The 22,008-nt window shown below is 38.2% G+C and overlaps 1 protein-coding gene across 1 annotated transcript in view; it reads left to right on the top strand.

The window, feature by feature from the left end:
• Positions 1-1,223: 1,223 nt before the first annotated feature.
• LOC115439399 (uncharacterized) overlaps positions 1,224-22,008 on the top strand; it is a 62,621-nt gene continuing 41,836 nt past the window's right edge. The window contains 1 exon segment of the mRNA XM_030163242.1: positions 1,224-1,484. The gene's annotated coding sequence lies outside the window, so the exon portion shown is untranslated.

Raw genomic sequence — 22,008 nt, 5'->3', positions numbered from 1 at the left:
AATTTATCTCTTCATGGACACCAATGATGTTTTTATTGCCAGGAAACACCTGAGCAAATTTGACAGATGATGCTTTTCATGGCAAATCATTTCCTGGACCAGTAGTGTTCACATGAGGGGTGAGATATCGTGGCCTCTGCCACAAGGATTTTGGGATTTCTTTTAGAACATCATATTACTTGTCCAGTGTCGGAGAGTGCATTTCACACCAAGGCCTTCAGTAGTGCGCCGTCTGACTCAATCCACCCCTCAATAACTATTTCATGGTTAATCTAAATGACTGAAAGTCTTTAAGGAGGTGCATTTGCTAAAGTGATTGTGTAATGACATTTGATTTTATTGTAGAACTGTGAAGAAATTATAGAGAATTATGTGACTTTTGTTATTTATCATTTTATTTTGCTGGATTCTGCAGGGGTGACAAAGGGCAGTTTCTTGCCTTGGGTGCATAATAAAGTTTATTCTCCTCTATTCTATTATAATATTAATGCTACTCATTGACAAATATTGTTTCATATCAATGTTAAGGACAGACTGGCATGTAGTTCTGTGTTGTCTTTGCATAAAATCTGGACCTCACACAAACCCTTTAGCTCGTTCTCTAAACTACAGCACACCTGTAACAGACAGGCTGAATATGAGACAAGCCTCTAATGCTACTTTTACTTTGCCTTTGCCAAGATCTAATGCACTCAAAAACATATTTATATACTGAGCCATCTCATATTGGAATATGTTACCTCCAGAAATGATGTTAATAAGTAATCAAGTTGTTTTTAAAACACATCTTAAGAAATCTGTAATCAGTAATGAAACAATGCTAAATTAATGTAACTATGTTTTTTTTCCTATGTGTTTTGTAAATGAATAAATTGTAATACTTTAATATTGGGTATGGACTCCATGAAGACTAGTGTCTAGAGAGACTAATGGAGATCCTTAAATAAAAAGATAAAGAAATGGATATTCATTTACTCTGGGTTGACAAATGCTTAAAAATATTAAATACTAAATATAAATCCACTATGTTTTTCTTCAGTGTGGTTATATCTAAATGAATGGTTTCATCCAGAATAAGTTACCCTATACCCCATGTTTCTGTGCAGGCTTCAACTGGGCATGCTCACTCAGTGGGGAAGGAGGGTGAGAGAGGAGGCTGTGGAAAGACGCGACAGAGTGGAAGAGTTATCTGTATGGTGACGCTGACAGTGAAAAACCCGGCGAGGAGCTGTCCATTTCAGAACTGTGCAGCATCACGTCTGGTTCAGTCTGACGAGAAAGTAGATCCAACCTCTGCTCCCTTTTCAATGACACACGCACTCACACACATTCAGAAAGCCGGAGGAAGCGGATGAATGTGCACCGCAGTGGCTGTGCCAGTGTGTTACCTGCAGCAGACGGCGATGCAACAGCATCTTATCATCTGTGGCACCAGCTATGTAACGCTACAGGAGGCTGGATTGTTGATTTGAGCATATTTTCTGGTAAGTGAACACCTATCGTGTCCGTGTTTGATGGTATGTTCTGCGGAAGCTCATTGCGCTTTAACTGTGCGGTGCAGTAGAGATGCATGCAGTTTAGTGCATAACTTGAGCCACGTACAGTGAGTGCACTGCATCAGACACATTCAGCCGTCTTCTGAGACCTGTAGGATACAGATCCTCCAGAAAGGTCGTTTGCCTCACAAATACTGCTGTCATTGACGCATCTGTGCGTGCCATTCACAGCCAGAACGGCGTAAATAAGTTTTGCCCTTGACTGGAAAAGTTGGCGCTTAACAGTTTTCTCTAAGGTGATGCTGTACGTGAGAGGGTTTAAAATGGCTTTGTCTGCACCTGAACATCAGGGACACATGTGATCATATTCTAATTTTAACCACAGTGTGATGTATTGATGGGTGATTGGATGAATGAGAAGATGAGTGGATGAATATAGCAGCTTTTACACTGGTTAAATATTCCTCCAAACCCAAAGTGCTGGATTTTGGATTAAATATGCTATTATAACTTTAATTCAATAGTGCACCCTTTCCATTTAGCACTGATATATATCTGTAGGGTAATTGTTTTTACTTTATTTGTTAAGATAGATAAACTAATTACAAGCATATAAACATACAAAGACATACAAACTTCTTTACCCATGTATAATATATTGCATATGTTAGATCAAATTTGCTATCTCTCACCGGACACATTTTAATATGGAAAGACATGTCTGCTGATGATAAATTACACTGCAGAAAAAGTGTCTTCTCCCCTGCATGGTTGGGGGACAGGGCTATGGGACCACTTGAAGACCTTGTCAAACGTCGCCCGAGAGCAGATCCATTCTCGGCCGTCAAGGGCAGCTGGAAGTATTTTGTCTTCATTTCTTACAGTTTATGAATCCGCCTTTTGGGGATCAGTCTAGACGACCGTGCCCCTGGATTGTGTAGTGAATGGATAGTGGGGGTAGAAAAAGACTGCTCTCACTTTTCCTGGGCAGAGAGAGAGAGGGAGAGAACTATAACACACATACAAACACACAGCTACTCCATCACTTTTGCAGTGCTGCTTGTCAGAGGAAAAAAAGCTGCACTGGGAGGACGTGTAGAAGTCACAGCAGCTCTGACTGTGTTTGCTCCATTGACCAGCTTTACAATGCTTCCACTTGTAGCCATCCAGTTAGAATCAGTGTCAGTATCACAACCTGACAAACATCTAGAGGCTAAGACCTGAATCTAAACATCTAATTTTAGGACAAATGGTTGAATCAAGGGCTAATGAATAATCAATTAGCTGAGTTACTTAGACTGAGTCATTTTTTAAGAAATATATTCAACATCTTCTGATTTCATCTTCTAAATTTCAGTATTTTTTTTTTTTTTTTGTTCATCTGTGACAGTAACCTGAAAATCTTGGGGCTGTGGATCAAACAAGACACTTATGGATAACTATTAACTAATAAAATAGACAAAATAATCAACACATAAATCAGCGATGAAAACATCCATTATTGGAGCTTTTCTTGAATCTGTTGTGAACTAACATGCAGACTCGAGGCTTATTCAGACACCTTGGTTGTCTTTTCCATTGTGCTTAGTATGATTGGATTTTGATCAGTTCTTATTAGACGATTGTGATGGCCAGCCTCGTCTCTATTCTCATGTTGTTTGTGGTGAGAAAACACCATTAGCCACCAGAGCAGTCTTGAATTACAGTTTTTTCTTCCTTCCCACGTCTGTTTTTATTTCTTCCTACACTCTCCCACTCTTTGCTCCCTCTCACTAGCCCATGGTTACTGCCTCTGCCTTTTTCATCATTTTCTTTCACATTTTTTGGTTGCCGTCATTTTTTTTTCAGAGGTCTGCGGCTTTTAAAAGGTAACTTTGAGGGCTTCAGCAAAGATCTATATGGTGTGTTTTCTCTTCATAACAGCTCATGCTGAAAGCCAAGAATACATTTTGGAGGTGTGGTAGTGGGAGTATTTAGGAGGTGAGAGTGCTGGCAATGAAAAGGGCCTTTTAGCATTTGGATAGGAGTGAGCTTGTGTGATGATGGCGAGCATTAGCATTTTACAATCCTGCTGTGTTTCCCTATAATGAGTGGTCTGCTGCTAGATGCTCCAATCTGTGAGGCTTTTTCTGTATGTTGGCTGGGTTGCAGATGGAGTGCTTTGCAGTGGCCTGGATCCTGTGTGATTAATGAAACACAAATCTGTTGTAGAGTCGCTCTCTCCTCGTTACATGCAGAACTGCTGTCTTGTTTTGTCAAACCGGTCCTTAGGAAATGCTGCAATATGAGCTTGGAGATTTAGACCTCATCCTTGGCTGTTTGTTAACATTACATTGCCAGTAATTGATTTTCTGTGCTTGATAGCCCACAATGTCCTGCTTAAGTGTCCGACAGCCACCGATATCATAGTATATCTAATTTCAATGAGGCTTTGTACAAATTAACAGCCAGTCCTGCATTTGCAACGCTTTGACTCTCTTTGTTTTGATTTGTAAAAAAAAAAAAAAAAAACAGAATAGTAAAAATACATTCAAGACCTGATGTACAGTAAGTAGGGTCGAGCAGTTGGAAATGAAGGACAAACTAAGACAGCAAAAAGAGAGAGGAAATCCAATCCTCCACTTACCACATCAAGAAGTTTATTTTTAAAACCCCCTCAGTCAATGAGTTTCATTGTTTGTCTCTTAGTTTCAGCACCAAACTAAGCTGAAGGTGAAGGCATTCACCATAACCTAATCAGACTGCCCCTAATGTCATTTGTTGGAACAGAACAGCAGTCAAACTAAGAGAGTTTGTTTGCATCAGGCGCGTTACAGGCTGCTGAAACAACCCTCTGCTTTTCAAACTCTTCATCCGCATCTGCCTCGGGAGTTGCTGACACTGCTAGAAGGTAAAAGCTGGCTTGATGTGCTTGGTGCAGTGTGCAGAGATCAGCTGCTGTGGTTACCTGCCAGTCATTTTCACCTGTTTCACCTCATACGTCCTTACTGTTAACTGACCTCACTGGGCCCGAAACATTTAGCCTAGAAATTAACTTTAAGAGAAAAAATGAAAAACAACCTGATAGTGGTATGTCATGGTCAAACACTTCAGAGTCTTTGAGGTATTATAAGTGAATTTAAGTAGCTTTAGCTCATGCTGGTCTGATCCATTTTCTGTCTTCTTAGAGAACTGGATTAACTGATATTGTTACTCAGAGCCAGACATGATCCAGCTCAATGTTGTATGTTGACTGTCACAGGGTAACTTCGCTGACGTTTCAGCTATAAATAAACCGCTTGCTCCAAGGGCTAAGTAGAGGTCAATATATCCATCTATCTATTATATTAGACGCTAACTCCACTCTTCTGCAGGACTGAACGATACAGGACAGCCTTTGTCTCCACTGAATTGAGCAGTATGACACCGCAGTGGCAGGGTCTGAAGCTTATACACTGCAACTGGATTATACGCATTTACATTATATTGAGCAGTTGTCTGTTTTAACCCTTTAAACACACCGTTAATTACTTTTTATATTACTCTTAGGGCTGTCAAAATTAACACGTTAATGCAGATTAATCCATCATCATGATTAATATGATTAAAATTTTAATGCAGTTAACCCATCTGCAGTGCAGAATGACTTTGAATGTCTCTGCCAACGCATTTCAGGCAGTTTGTCCAAGTAGAGTTAAGGTAGTGCATGCGCAAATGGGCAGTTGATTCGGTAGTGACAGGCAGCAGAACCAACCCATAAAGATGGAAGACACTAAACAGCACGATGGCTCTCTGGATGGAAATATGTGTACAAAAACCCCCCAAAAAAACAAGCAAACCAAAGCACTTCTGGGTGCTTTGGTTTGGCTCAGACGGTAGAGTGGGTCGTCCAAAGGGTTGGCGGTTCGAATCCCGCTCTGTCCTAGTCAGTCTGTTGTGTCCTTGGGCAAGACACTTCACCCTCCTTGCCTCCAGTGCCTCACACTCACACTGGTGTGTGAATGTTTGGTGGTGGTCAGAGGGGCCGTTAGCATGAATTGGCTGCCACACTTCTGTCAGTCTGCCCCAGGGCAACTGTGGCTACAGATGTAGTTTACCACCACCAGAGGGAGAATGTGAGAGCAATAATGCAAAGCGCTTTGAGTGACTAAAAAAGCGCTATATAAAGCTAATCCATTCTTATTATTATTACTTCCAGTTTAAGCATACGTTAGTCGGGGATTCCGCTCACACTGCGGCTGGTGTGTTGCCCAGCTTGCAACAAACACATCAAGTGCATATTTATTCCCTTCGTTCTTGAATCTGTTTGCTCATGCAAAATGAAACGCGATTAATATAGATTAAAAACTAATAATATTCAATCGCGATTAATCAAAATTAATCCACAGCAACCCTGTGATTAATCTGATTAATTACTTCGTTTTGTGAATCATTGCTAATCATGGAGATTAATATTGGAAGTGATACACATTTAATTGTATTTAACTCAAATGCTAAATTTCACCCAAAATGTCTTTAAGCTGACTGTCAATTAAAATTATGGAAGTACAAGTCAGTTATGTTTTATCAGTTTTTATTTTTGCCGCTATGATCAGTGTTGCCAGAACTTCGCTCTAGTAGTAACAGAACAATAACATTAGACTTAAAAAGATAATAATAGTTAAAATATTGAAGAATTACCTAAATGTTTTTTTTTACAGTTTGATGCTTAAATATGTAAATTACTTGCAGTTCGATCTAGTGTGATCCAGATTTACTGAAATATTAATTACTGCTTTGGTCAAACAATCACATAAAAGTCAAAGATAGTTTTTTATGTTTATATTACGGGGATGGTACTGAGTAATGTTAATAATCCTGCTACAAACTGTTATATTTGTCTTCAAAAGTCCACAATTGGTTATTGTAGACCACATCAAACTGAACTAATGAATATGTTACTAAAGGGGTTATGTGTAGTATTGATATTCTCATATTCTCTTGACAGCAGGGGAAGTCACATACCAGAACACACCTGCAGCTACCAAAACCACCAGTAAATCAACACAGTGTATCCACGGACTGTATCACTTACTGAATAAAGTATAAAGCTCATTGTTTACATACATCTGCATTATGGTATCATCAAGGTTTTTTTTTTTCTTTAGACAAAAAATCATGGGCGATTATCTTGACAGTCAGTAAAACTAGCACTGCGTCTTATAATCTTCACATACTGCATTAGCTGATAGTTTACACTTATTGCTCTGGTAATGTAGCTCTGCTTTTAGACAGTAAACAGCCACAGTAAAACCACAAATTAGTTTTGGTTTTTGTTCAGTTTGTGTTGTCAATAGCTGCACTGAAAATCTGTTTGGAATCGTCCAAACAAGGTCAGAATTGTCACAGGGTAGTCTGAACTGTGTCAACAAACAGTGAACTTTGCAAAGATAACATCACATAATAACTGTAAACCTTCATAAGCCTCATAATCAAACTCACCAGTGCAGAAGACTGTGGTTTCAGCATCAAACTCCAGTCTTTTCATTTTACAGCTGTGTCCAGTGGTGAAAACAACAACAGTGCTTCAGTGCTGCAGTGCTTTCTTTGACTCTGAAAGTTGTTTCTTAGTGGTTTCCATCCTATCTCATCACTTTTTTGATGATTTGGCCAAAGCCCCTGTGGCTTTAGTTTTCCTCACCGTGGGAGACCAGTAGAGTAATTCTCTACCAAGGTTATTATCATTAACGAAAAGTAACAAAATGACAAAAACTAGAATTGAAAAATCGTTTTTGTTAACTGAAATAAATAAAAATGATAATTAAAAGAAAAAAGGATAAGTAACTGAAACTGTATTGTGTGCTTATGAAACTAACTTAAACATATAAAAATTATGAATAAAATTCCCTTTGTTTTCGTCTTTGTCAATGTCAGATTGATATGAAATCGATTTATTTTGCTCAAGCAATTTTAGCCGGTGGCACCATATGGCACTTCACGGTCCATCACTTCTCGTCACCTGTCGTTTAGAGTCAGCTTCTTGTCCCCACTCTACCTGGAAACATGGAGAATAAAGTTGGGAGAAAGCAGCAGAGTCCTGTCTGGGATTTATTTGAATATGATGGCGAGGAAGATAAAAGTCCAATTAGGTTCATACTGTCCACTAGAACTTATAAAACTTTCTTTTTCTTATTTGTCAGACAGATGGTTGTAGCCGAAACATGTCAAGGTAAAAGAATTGACTTTTTTTTCCATCTGTTTGATAAATAAGAAAAGGAAAGCTTTATGAGGAAGATAAAAGATATGAAAAATGTAAAACTAAAACTAAGCATTTAGGAAAAAAAATGAAATCTAATAAAAACTAGCAAACATGCTCTAAAAAGTAATTAAAACTAACTGAATTAGCGAAAAAAGGTCAAAACTAAATAAAAGTAAACTATAATGAAAAATCCAAAACTATTACTATTACCATTACTATACCCTTGCTCACTACTCCCTCTAGTGGCCACATAAATCCCTTAACTCATATCTCTACAATTCAGTACATTGGTGTCTGTGACAGAACTTCATAACTCTTTATTCTAAACTCTCTAATGATAATTTTAGGTCATTTTTAATATTTGAAAGTAGAACATTCAGCCCCTTTAAATTAAGGTTTCTTCTCATCTCAGTGTTGCTATATTGCTCTTCACATATAAACAATCAAATATTGCTGTGACCTGTTTTCTATCTATACATCTACAAAAATGTATTCATCAGACTAAACTTCTCAGTGTAGCGAAACTTTGATATGAGGCTGGTCGCGTTTACAAGATTTCATTTTTTTAGACTTTGAAGGCCACTTTGGATGAGAGGACGGGGGGGAAAGTTATGGTTCTGAAGGCCATGTTTTATCTGGGGTTGTAAATCTTGGTTGGATCTGGAATCTCATAGTCAGTCACGTTGACATTAGATATCACAGAGATAGATAGGCAGATAAACAGGCCAGTTGACGGACGATTTGTGTGGAGATCAGAGATAGTGTCACGTGCCTCTATACATTGTGCATGTGAGTGCATTGGCATAAAACCAATTTATGTTATTTGTTGCTAAAAAGTTCAGTTGTCATTCCTTTTCTTTGTCTGAGTCAGTTATTTTTTAGTTTGAACAGTCTACTGGTTAAAATACCTTGTTTTCTAAGAATTGTTTGGAGCTTTTTTCACATTTTACTGAGCGATATATTTTCTTTGTGCTTTATTTAGGTCATTTCCATGACGACTCATTCTGTTTATATTGTCAGTTGTATTATGCTGTTCTCTGTAACAAAATGTCTACAAGGTCATAGTTAATCTGTTACCATGCTTTCTTTTTTTTAAAAAATTTTTCTTGTCGTCATAATGTGGGATGTAAAGTCAAATGTAAAGGTACCAATAACAGGCAAAAACTCCAAAACCAAGGCTACCACAATGTATCTGTTATCCTCAGTGTGTAGTTCTTTATTATCTATGTCTGTTATCTGTTTATGTCTGGGAGTCTGGTTGACCTTTAACCTCTAATTATCCATCTGTGTACACTGCGTGCAGTTTGTGTGGCTCTTTTCTATCTGTTTATTTATTTTTTTAACGACATTTTACTCTTTGCTCTTTCTGTCCTTAATATATGCATTCATCAGTCAACACCTGAAAGCTTTACCTATGTCCAGTTGGAAAACACACAAGAGCTAAATCTTACAATTTTAGTAAAATCTATGCATTGTATTCTTCATATATAGGATGAAAAGTTGCTCTTTATCCTCTTTCATAGCTCTCTTAAATATTTCAGTGAAGTGAGCGCATGCTTTTACCTGCTCCCTCCCCTTTGATGTTTGCAGAGCCAATAAAACAGTCAGATATTATATACATCAATCATTTTTCTTGTGTCTTTCCGAAGAAACCTTTTTCTCAAATGTCCTATAATCATATAATACATCTTGAGAACCAAGGGAAAACATTGTGACTTTGCCATTTACAGAGTGTTGCACTGAATAATTTAAAATCTGGAATACTAAGAAACATTGTACTGTACAGTATGTACTTACACAACAAATATAGATGTTTTCCTTGCAAGAGATGTTTTACTTAAACAAAGCGTCAGGTAGAACAACAGGTAGAATTTAGGTTTTTAGAAATGAAGAAACTCTTTTAGATCACTATACAAAATGAATAACAAATCCAATTTTATGCCTGTTATTTATTTTGAAGAATAATTCATAGATGATAACATTAACACTGTATTATTATAGTCACTTTTCTTCACCTTTTTTGCTTGATAATAATTTACTATAACAGATGGAGAAAAAGTGACAGATTCTGTCATGTAAACCTTCTGTGTTGTAGAAAAGTGCATTTGTGTTTGTTTTGAGCTGTGAAGTTTTAATGAGGCAAATGTGTGAGTGATATGTGTGGAAGTGAATTCTACCCTAAAGCTGAAAAAAGTATTTGTTGTAGTAATGATATCATTTATAACCGTATTTGAAGTGCACTTTCTTCTTATTAGATAGAAAACTAGATCAGATTGGATTATATTAGAGAGACAGGAAATCACAGAGACAGTGAGAGAAAGGGAAGCGCATTCAAGGATGTTCTCGGAAAGACTCAATCTGAAAACTGCAGTTACAACTAAGGACTGGTCGGATATTTAGAGCATTTAGTGTTAATGTGTAGGTAGATCATCTTGAAAAATGATAGTTTAAGCCTTAAATCTTTCTGGTTATTTACGTTTTTGTCTTTGAGAAATGTCATGTGTAATATTTTTCCTTTAATTTGCATTTATTGTTTATATCACCTGCATTGTAAGACCGGTTGATATGGTCCAAATTGTTGTACTGACAGAAATATTTATATCCATTAATCCAGTGGTTCCCAACCTTTTTTGGCGCGTGACCCCATTTTAACATCACAGATTTCTGGCAACCCCAGACATTCAAAACAGAGACCTTTTTTTTAGGAAAAATTAATTAGTTTTTGATCATGTAATAGTTTGCTATACCATGTTGCAAATAAACATTAATTTTAGATGACATTTAGGCTATGTAATATATATTATTATGGACAGAGGCAGAAAAGCCAGGTGTAGATTACTGCACAAAGTGAGAATTTTATTTTCCTCGGTCAGGATGTGTACAGTCAGTCCAGCTTGGATTTACAAGACTGACAATTAATACTGAACAAACAATAACTCAAACTATGAATTATGAAAGAGCTGCAGCATCTTAAATTGGCCACAATGAACATTTGAAACCTAAACAGTACCACAGTGCTTCAGTTTCAGCTTCACAGTTTGTCATGTCTTTTATGGAATGTGATTGTCTCTCTCAACTCACCATATATTTTTTATAAGTAAGTCTTTTTTGTTGGGTTTTTTTTAACCGATTACTATAAATTTTAGGCGACCCCATTTGAATTCCAGGCGACCATACGTGGGGTCCCAACCCCAAGGTTAGAAAAACACTGCACTAATGTCAATAATCATCACATCAAATATCAAATCCTTTGCTGGAGTTAATCTTTGGTCCTGTGTGAAATATGAAGAAACCAGTTATTTATATTCTATTACTTTATAAAAGATGCAAAACAACACAAAAGTTACATAAAAGATAAATAATATATGTAAGCTGCAAGAGGAACACGATGTAAATGATGATGAAAACACAGCAATGATTTCATGCTATTTTTTGGGGGGATTTTCTCTATTTTGATTTAATGTAAGCCAGTGTATGCTGAGTTCTTTATCAGCAACATGAAAATGACATAAAATCCAATTTTTTTGTGTTTCATCTGTATGCTCAGAACATGAAAAACACTTACCAACCAGCAGAAATTTCAGAAATCAAGAGCTACAACATTCAAATGAAATATATTTTTTGAAACTTGCATGAGTAAACAAAGTAAAAAAAACAAAAACAAAAAACTGAGCTATTTTACAATTCATTCATTCATTCATTCAAGCTTTATTAAGGACACAAAAACTAGATCCATAGGATAAGATAAAAACATATACGATTAAAAGAAAAGAAATAGCATAAATCCATATGTTACTTACATGTAAAGGCTCAATCGCCAGTGTTTAAGCTGATAATGACATTGATCACAATACAAAAATACTGTATATAACTGTAAATATTTCATAGTTTTATAGCCTGGTAATGTTATACTCAAGTTTATATGATAAACACCTTATTACATACAGTGTGAGATGATCTAAGGAGCTGATGAACTGGTGTTACTTATTTCCCATCAATTAAACCCCTGCATTGTTTGGGAGGAGGGGTTCACACGTGCCTGGGAAGTTACCGCCCTGCAGAGCGTTCACATGTCCCAGTCCCTCATTCACATTTGCTGCAGGCATCCTGGACCCTGTCCCACACGGAGAGTAAGGGTCCAGATTGTACGAGTACCCAGTGCCTTTAAATACTTCACACCCCTTGTTTTGTATGCTCCCTTCCTGCAGCACCTCCCCTACCAGCACTGACTACTCCACACTGACTCAGCATGTATATTAGGCAGAGGAAAGGCAAGGAGGCGGGGCTACGTGCTGCAAGTGTGATAACTGGCTGAGGGTGAGCATTGCTGCCGGGGAGGGAGGCTGGCTGCACTGGTCGGACAGGTCTGCACCGCTCTGCATAGACAGAGGACGAAGGAAGGAAAGAAGGAAGCAAGGAGGGAAGATGAGACACAGTGAAGAAGGACTAGAGAGGATGAGACGAGATAAGCCATGTGGGAGGTGTAAATCCTGTATGGATGAAGCGGCGGTGAGAGGAGGAGAGGTGAGTGTGAGATAGAGACAGGAAAAGGTGAAGGGAGGTTAGTGGAGAGGAGTGTAAAGTATTTTGGTGTTTGTGTACTAATAGTGAAAATGGTGCTGCTGCTGTTTTCCGTTTCTGGAGAGCAGAAAGATAAACAACCGACGAGGTAGATGACAGCTTTACAGATGTTGCAGATGTGCATGTCATGTTCAGTAGCCTATTGTCTTGATCCAAAGTAGCCTATATTGTATGGGTTTGTGTGTGTGGGTTGGTGTGAGTGTGACTGAGTGTGAAGGCATGAATGAGAGGATATGTGTGAGTGTGTGAAATTAGAGACTGCATATTTATGTTTAATCAGGGATTGAGGGCATGTCAGTACGTGCAGTGCCAACCCTGGTTTATACATGTCCAATGTGACAAACAATGTCATGTGATCTGATCTGTAGTCTTGTTACAGATGTTTGACTACTGTCTGTCAAGATGTTTGTGTAGGTTCTCATTTGCCCAGGTCATCACTCTTCTTGGTAGTTCTTCTGGGTTCAACTGGGCTGGTTTAGGTCTTTTCAAAAGAGTTGAATCGAGAAAAACTACAAAGAAGAATATCTGTCAAGATATTATCTGGCTGAAACACGCAAGCACAGTGTATTATATATTATATATGATGACTGATGTGTGTGTCTTCATCAACTGTAAAATGTGCCACTTACTGCGTATTTATTCTGTCAAAAATGAAATTAATGTGGTGGAATTCTATCTGAACATTTAAATGAGCCACAAATAAGCTGTAGATGCAGTAACGTCAGTCTGATGTGAATGACAGGAGACGTAAAAAAAAATGTAATAGTTACACAGTAGAAACATTATATGCCTCTGTGTCTAATATTGGTCACTACTTGGCTCAACTGCATATGACATCATTCACTACTCTAAAGAGAGCGCTGAAACTTCACACATTTTTATATGGAATCTAATAATAGTTTTTTAAGACAGAGTTAGTCCACTGTGCACGTGCGTTTTTTAAAATTTTTTTATTTCTGCTGTCATATCCTATGAAAGTAGCTTGGCAGAGACTAGTACATCCAAGTGTTTCCAAACCGGTCCCACATAAAGCTTCTTGGTTAAGTTCTGAGCACAGTTGGAGATAACTGACATCGTTGTAAATCTGTCACAGTTAGTTAAAAGGCTATTTTTCATCAGATTTTCATGTATCACCCTACAAACAAAGGTACAAGCTTAAGGTCATGATTATGTCAATTATTTATAAGCACGCACACCTTATTACAATGACAGCAGTGTTCCTGCTGTTGTGGTTGTCTTAAGTTTCCTTCTTCAATATTTCAATGGCACCAACCAAACTGGTTACATGTTTCTGAGAACTGAACAACACCTGCTGTTACTTGTTGTCATTTCATCATAAATTTCAGTACCTAAGTACTAAACTTCATCATTGTTGCCTGGAGCAACAACACCAGCTTACATGCATTTTTATGAATGATATTTTATTAATAGGCGGCTTCAAATTGTGCTAGATGTGGTTTATTCTTTTTGTGTGAAATGGGTTTGAGTCCATACACATGCAAAATAACTGAAAAAATTAAATGTAAGTGTGATGTAATTTTCTTTTTGCTATAAAGGTGAAATTGGTTTCAAAAAGGTACCATTGAGGAACCATTTTTGAGATATCAGCAGTGGCTGAGATACCGCTAGCAATTGTAGGCCCCATGAAAGCTAAACGATGTGGGCCCTTTGTAAAATTCTGGATCTTATTGATTTGTGGGAGCGGGGGTACGTACATGGAGTAGGGGCAGCAGTTATATAAGTGGGGGTAGGGCCCATAACTAACGCGACTAATGCTGGCGTGACGCAAAGTGAAACTTAACATGCTTTCAACCTCCAATTTCCAGCTTGTATGCTTCTATTATACAACAGATCTTATACAAAATTTTCACAACTTCTAACTTGTATCCACTGGGCCCCCTCCACTGCTCTATGGGCCCCCCAGAAATGCTGGGCCCCATGAATTTGTCATGTTTACCCCCTCTTTACAGTGCCCCAGAGCACTTGTACTGAAAATTTTTAGTCATGTCTCTTTTTCAACCTATTGTCTGGTTTTGCAGTCTTGTCAGAGTCTGGTTATAGGAAATTTTGCACTGGTTTATTTTAGGACATACTTTCTTCTAATGTATGTGTGGTCAACAATGATACAAAAACTTCATGTGCATCAGCACTACTGAGGCAATGTCCTTTACAGTCTCGTGCATTGACCCGCCCGGTAGAACGTGACCCTGCAGCAGGGATGACGAATGAAGACGGTCACCTCATGGGGGAAAAAAGAAGATAGTGCTGATTTGGTTTAAATTCTTTGTGTGAGATTTGGAAGAGGTTGGTGTTTGAGTCACACTGCAACAATTGAACCATTTTTAAGATGTTTCCTGTGGTGTGCAGTTTCATTCACATCTCAGTCAGTCTTACAGCATCTGATAAATGAAGTCCTTCCCTCTGACCTGAAATCCAATCCTGGTGTCCATGATGGTTTGAATCAATAGTCTACTGCAGTGTGTTACACTTTGAGCACAGATGATAGTGTGCAGTCACGAAGAGAAGACGTCACAGTGATTTCTCTAAATTTTGTAAAGAGACAGTAATGAAGTCATGCTTATTTGGAAGGCTAAGGTTTTTGTTGTGCAGTTACATGTTCGGTTTATGTCACTCTTCACAGAACCAGTTAAGGTTGTATGATGCACACTGTTCCATTTCTCTGTATCTTTTTTCTCACACAAATCTCCTCCATCGCACACCAACAATGTTTGTGCCTGTGCATGAGTCAGAGCACCCATGTCCTTTGTCTGAATGTGTCTTTCAATGCGGGGAAAGAGGAAAGCTACAGAGTGAGATTACCTTGGAATAAGTGCCAACAGTCGGAGTTTTTCAGCACAGCTTTGACAGTTGCTTCTTTAATTTTTGCTCATCCTCTTTAGCTCCTGCTTAGTTACAACAGCAACAGCAACTGAAACTTTACTGTGTGGTTAAGTGCCTTGAGTGTGACAGCGAACGATCATATAGTTCTTGGGAATCTGCACGAGCCAGCAGCGCTTCCAAATATGATTCAACCTCATATATAGAGAAATCGATTGCTTCGATCAGTGTGAGCGAGTAATGGGGGGTTTGGATAGTTCATGTTACAAAGTGAATGGCTTTGAATATCCCCTGCCACCCATTAACTTAATTCAAGTCCCTCAGTCTCCATAGGATTTAATGTGTTAATACCTAACTGTACACTCTGCCATGCTCAAATCATAGCTGCTTGTGCACAGTGCCAGCAACAAGCAAGCTGCGAGCTAATATTAGCATGAACCCCCCCATCCTCACACTGCAGCCTGTCGTATCCAGGGAGCTAATATTAGAGCTGCGCACACACATAGACTTGGATTTAATTACCTGTGTGATTTACCTCGTAAATGCCCACCCAGAGGAGCTGAAGGAGTTTATCTTTAAGCCGGCTGTCAGACTCACCTGGTGTTTGTATGTGTCCTTGTGAAAGCACTTCCATCATGACCCAAAAGGACATCAAGAGGATGAGTCATCGATATGGAGCAGCTGTGGCCTTTTGTTTATCGAGGAATGTCAAGAGGAGCTGCTTAGGGTTTTCAAAGTTTGGTCTTTTCACTCTCCTATGAGACCCGTCATAATATTGGACCAATTCTAACGCAGTGTTTGTGTCAGTAAATGATATTCTACAAAATAAACAGCATCCCTTGAAAACCAGTCATTCTTTTTCCATCTTATAAATAATGTTAACATTTCATATCAGCGTTTCTAAATACATGTACAGTTTATCAATATCATAACATTTTAACTCCGATGCTGTGATAACCACTGTGTCGCTCAGAAAAATCTGCATTATGTAACTTTGTTGTGGTTATCTTTAGGCTCTGACAACACAAGAACTAAATCCTGATCTTTTCCTCACCTTAACCTCAGCACTTAAAAATTCCCAAAGCTCTGATGCAAGCGCTGTTTCCTTGCCTGAATTTAGTATATCTACCTTAGAATAGAATAGAAGCTTTATTGTCATCATATTAGCACAAGGCATCAACATGACAAAATTCAAGGTGCTCTTTAGGCCAGAGCAAATCAAGTCTAACATTAAAGAAAAACATATACTATACCTAAAATAAAGGTAGCTAAAAAAAAAAATTAAAAGCAGCCTTCCATCTTCCACCTCAGCCACCTCCTGCATAGTGAGGAAAGGCAAGAAAGTTGCTGCCCCTTCAATGGCAAATCACACTCAAATTATACATATTCATAGTTTTCAGAAACATAAAATTTATTCTGGTAAGTGGTAGTTTTGTTGAATGCTCAAATTATCAACAACTCCCACAATCTGTTTATTAGATATTCTAAAATAATCAAAAAGTGTGTTGGGGAGACATAAATGTGGCTAACAACAATTATTTGTTCATTTTCCAAAACGCCTAACCCTTCAGAGGACTGTGGGGATGCTGGAGTCTATTCCAGCTACCATCAGGTGAAGGCGGTGTACACCCTGGACATATCATCAGTTCATCGCGGTTTTGTAACATAATAACATTTTCTTACTTTTCTTCCTGATGTATTCATCCCATTTGCACAAAAACTCCTGTGATCAGCAGCTTCTTATTATTTTAGGACAATCATTTCAATAATTGTAAAATAATTGCAAAACAAATTGACTGTTCACATGGAAACAAAATGGAAGTGGTGCGGGTGGAGATCTTCAGCTCCACTCATTTTCATTCATTCATTTATTGTTTGTTTTGAACATTCAAAGAATACATGCAAGTTCAAAATTCCAAAATCATTCATATACACTCATAAAGGAGTGGGGAGAAGAAAAACTTATTTAATCCCACCCCCATTCTCATCATCAAATAACTTAACATAATAGTGTTTTAAATACTCACTCCTGTCCTTAGACTTTAAGCCAGAACAAAGAACAAAATAGGCCTACACCAAATGAGAATACACATACATCCACAAGTTAAATTAAAGGTTTTTGGAGGGTAAAACCAGACGCTAGTGCTGGAAAAGCAGACTAACACTGAAGTTATTAGCATTTTAGGTCATATTATGACATCATCATATTTTTATTCCGTTTCTTTATTATGTAACAGAGTAACAATCCAACATAGATATAAACAAACACCATATGAAGTACAAAGCAAAGCAAAAAATGCAAAGATTAGTTTAGAAATTTTAAGAAATTAGGCAAAACATCTAAAGCCAGATCTTTTGGCCTCCATGGTGTTTAAAATACCCTTAAAAGTGTTCAGTGAGACCAGCTCTTTTAGTCTTAGATCATTTAGTAACTGATTCCATACAGAGGAAGCAGCATATTTATATATCATATCTGAAACTTGAATTATTAAAATGTCCTGCCAATTTCATAGCCTATTTGTTTTGTTATCTTAGTAGATGAATGTGTGCTAATGCATTTAACCTGTACCTCAACAGCAATCGAAGTCATCTGGAGAGTTCAGAGGACAAATACATGTAGATACTTAGAACGCTTACATAAACAAGTACCATCCAGCTGTTAAACTGGGTGCAGAGATCTTCCTCTTTATTAATGTTCAAGTTAAGCTAATTCCTGTGATTGAAGTGTTAGACTGTAAATTAGGTACGGGGTGGCAGGTGGTGAGTGGTAATGGTCTGTTTGTATTGTTGCTTCTGGCACAGCAATGAAGGCGCCACCTGAAGTGGTGCCAAGTTGGATGGCTCTCTGAAAAACTGGGCACTCAAGGGTAATACTGCAGCACCCAGGACTCAAGATTGGAACATGGATCAGGAAGGCAAATTAAATAGTATAACCTGTGATTTATGGTACTGTTAAGTATTAAAGTGGAAACAAACATCAACAGAAATCTCAATATGTCTTCAAATGATACATTACTGAAATGGATTTGTGTTTAAAGAGTTACAAAGTAGCCTGAACACATGCAGTTGTTTTATTTCCATCCAGCATGACTGAGCAAATTTGCTGTTTTGTTTTGCTTAAAGGAGTGATATTTTTCTTTTTTTTAATGGAATTATGCATTTTAAACATTTCCTTGTGGTCTACATAAACTGTAAATGCTCTGCTTGGGTCTGAATTCTGCATTAATTCAACTCCACAGGTCCATCTTCAACCCTATTTCTGAGTAATGACACCAGAAAGGTCGTTTTGAGTGCTGGCCCTTTAAACGCAAATGAGCCACTTCACGCCCCACCCAGTCCAGGGTGTTGGCTGTGCTGCTCTGTCCCGTTCAACCAATAACTGAACATTTTAGGTAATTGGCTCGAAGTTTGGACATGTTTAATCAGTACGGACTACAACAGCTGCTGCTGACAAACAATTATGGCGTACTCGGAGAAATGTTCATCAGAAGTCTTGACCGTATATGTGCAAATGTTGTGACGTAACGAGTTAAGCAGGAATTAAAACGAGTTATAGAAATCCACTTGATTTTTGCCAAAATAAATATAAAGATAGCTTTGCAGTACCTGGAGGGTTCAAATTCAGACTTTTTGTTCTATTAGGGTCCAGATACACAAATAAATGTACCAAAGACTAATAAAAGTGGGTTTAGCAAATTGTGACCCCTTTAAATCTCAGTTATAACTTCATATGAAAAATATCACCATTAGGGCAGTTCCTTAAAATCTATTTTATTGCAGATTGCAGAACAGATTTATTTGTAATCAATTAAAATGAGTAATTTAACACTGTCTTACATTATCATTGCATGACAGTGTGAGTAAATGCAAATAATACATACTTGGAAAAGAAAGGTATTGTAATTATCACCCATTTAAATACATACAGTTATTATTTTTTTATTTTTACATAGTATTGAAAATAATATCTCTCATTTTGGTGTCAGTAAAGTCATGTCATTTTGTGATTTGGTTAAAGGTCCCGTATTATGCTATTTTTCAGTCACGTCATATAGGTCTCAGAAGCCCAAAAACATAGTATTTAAGTTTGTTCGCCCCAAAATCATCCTTTTTTCGGAGTTTCAGCGGTCGAAAAAGTCACTCTCACCAGCCCTCCTCAGAACAGGCTGTTTCTGGGCCTGCTTCCGGGTATGCAAATGAACGCATCTGTCCACGCCCACTCCCCCTCCCCTCTCTGGGAGAGGACGCGGCTTCCGCTAGCGGTACTACGCGCTAATGTTGACTGTGAAGCCATGGCTCTCTCGTCTACAATACACATGTCTCAGACAGAACGTCTTTCCAAACACTGGCTTTCTTTGCCTTGAGGCGTGATTGAGCCCCGACGGAAAACGGCAGTGTTGTGTCGGGTTCGTGGACCTGACACGGAAAGACGCCTGCCGCCACTAATGCAGGCAGCTACAAACAAGCTTGATGCTAACTATACTGATGCCAACCACAAAAGGCCCGTGTTCAAAGTAGTTCTGTTGAATGTCTCACGATATTATCAGCTCTTGCATGTTAACGGGGATGCAAACGTTAGCAGCAGTAACCGAGCTATGTTAGCTGCCATGCTAACGTTAGACGTACACATCAACCGTCAGCTTATCCGTAATGTAGGGTTATGCAGTAAAGATACAAAAAAATGATAAGAACTTACATCTCCCACACTTGTACTTGGGTCACGAAGCGTTGGTACTGCGTCCTTCTTGATTCGGAGTCTTTGTGTTAAACCGGAGCTGTATGGGCCCATGTTCGAAAAACACTCGTCCGTGAAATGCCGGGCACACACATACAAGCGTTTGGGAATGTTGTTTGGTACATGAGCATCACAGATAGAATCCAGCCACTTTTTTTGGAGAGGCTCGGAAGTGGGGAGCAAAAATAAACTTTCGTGTTGGTGTGTGCAGCCAACAACACCACAACTTGCGTGTCTCGCCTTCCCCATGTTTGTTGTCCAAGAAGTACTTTGCCAGGGCGGGGCTCGCTTTGCCAGGGTGGGGGCACAGTCAGGGGGAGGAGTTAAATCCGCTTATGTCGTCATAAGCGGACCCAACTCAAACTCGGCCGTTTGAGCTGGCATTTTCACTAAATGTGGTGTAGCAAGGGAGGGAGGAAACAGACAGTTTTCAAATTCGAACCTCATAATGAGGCTACTGCAACACACACTACTGTAAGAAAACTTTCACAAAGTGAGATTTGCATAATACGGGACCTTTAAATTACAATTGCGGAAAAAATTATCAGACCATCCAAAGTCATCAAAAACAATGGTTATACAATCAAGTACTAACTCCTGTGTGTATCATGTGACTAAAACAGACAGAAAAGAAAACATGGAATGACTAAAAGCACTGTTTTTAGCAGTACAATGCCATAGCTATTGATGCAAGAACTGAAGTGATTTTGGTTATCAAGAAAACATGGAAAATGGCTAGATATCAGCTCTGAAATTAAACTCTTATGAGCTATTTTTGTTGTTATCATTATATTTGTGCAAACATGTAATGTAATGTATCTTTATTGTACCAGGCACTAAAATGAACAACAAATTGAAGAAAACAAGGGTGGTCTAATATTTTTTTCCACAACTATAAGCCTTTACATCTCTTTATTTTCAGTGTTCACTACAGAACAAGAGGTTTGTGATACTTGTACATTTGCAGTTGTGTTACTGTGTCCAACGCAGGCTTCCCTGTAACTCTACACTCCTATCACTCTGGCTGAATGCCAGTGCAGCTCTCTCCTTCACATACATGACTCCCTGACGCTCTCCTCCGTCCTCCTTTTCCTTCTGCTTTATCTCTCTCAATGGTTGTCTGTTTCTCATGGCCTCCATTTATCTCTCCTGCTCTATCTTTCACCCGTCTTCATCTCTTTTGCTCCCATCAACGTCTGTCTCAGATGGTGACATATCGGTGCACAGAGGCACATTTGAAGTTTAGGCTCATCAGCTTTATCCAGAATCAATACTGGCCAGCGTTGTCTTACAGATACTTCCTCTCACGGTGAAAACAAAGATGACACATAGTACCTACCATTCAGCAACCCATGATCAGCCTGGTCACATTCATGATGCAGCCAAGCAGTCTTTCTCATCTCTCTCACATTCTATAAACAATGGGACCCCATGGAGCCACAAACAACTGGATAAAGGCCTTTTTTTGTCAATGGTGTAACTGTGGGAACACTGGCTCCCAGGTGTGAAAATGACAGAAAGATAGTGTGACAAATGGAGAGGTAGTAAAAAGAGTCTATATGTAGTATTCCCACATAATGACCCAAAATTATTATAAGAGTGTTGAGAATAAATAGCTTTGAAGTTATTCCAAAGATGCCAGTGATGCCAAAGATGCCAAACTGAATCTATACATATTGACGGTCTGGAGCAGGGGTGTCAAACTCATTTTAGTTCAGGGGCCAGATTCAGCTAAATTTGATCTGCAGTGGGCCGAACCAGTAAAATAATAACATAATAATATATAAATAATGCTACCTCCAAACTTTTCTCTGTTTTAGAGCGAAAAAAGTTAATTTACATTATGAACAGGTCCTTTCAAAAGATCTGAATAACATGAACAAACTGAAAAAATAAGTCTAATTTTAACAATATTTTACTTCAGTTTATCATTTACACATGTTCATTATAACTTACAGATCACAGTGGATCTACAAACACTCAAAATTTAATAACAGGCAGAATATTGTTAAAATTGTTCTTATGTCTCTTAAGACATTTCAGGTTATTCACATATTTTTGCAAAATTATACTTTGTTTTAGTGTAAATACATGAAAATATTTACATTTACAAAGAGAAACATTTGGAGTTGTCATTATTT

The sequence above is a fragment of the Sphaeramia orbicularis genome, chromosome 19, assembly GCF_902148855.1.
Source record: "Sphaeramia orbicularis chromosome 19, fSphaOr1.1, whole genome shotgun sequence".
In the NCBI taxonomy this organism is placed as follows: Eukaryota; Metazoa; Chordata; class Actinopteri; order Kurtiformes; family Apogonidae; genus Sphaeramia; species Sphaeramia orbicularis.
The sequence above is the reverse complement of the archived record's forward strand: the minus strand, read 5'-3'. Positions and strand labels throughout refer to the sequence as shown.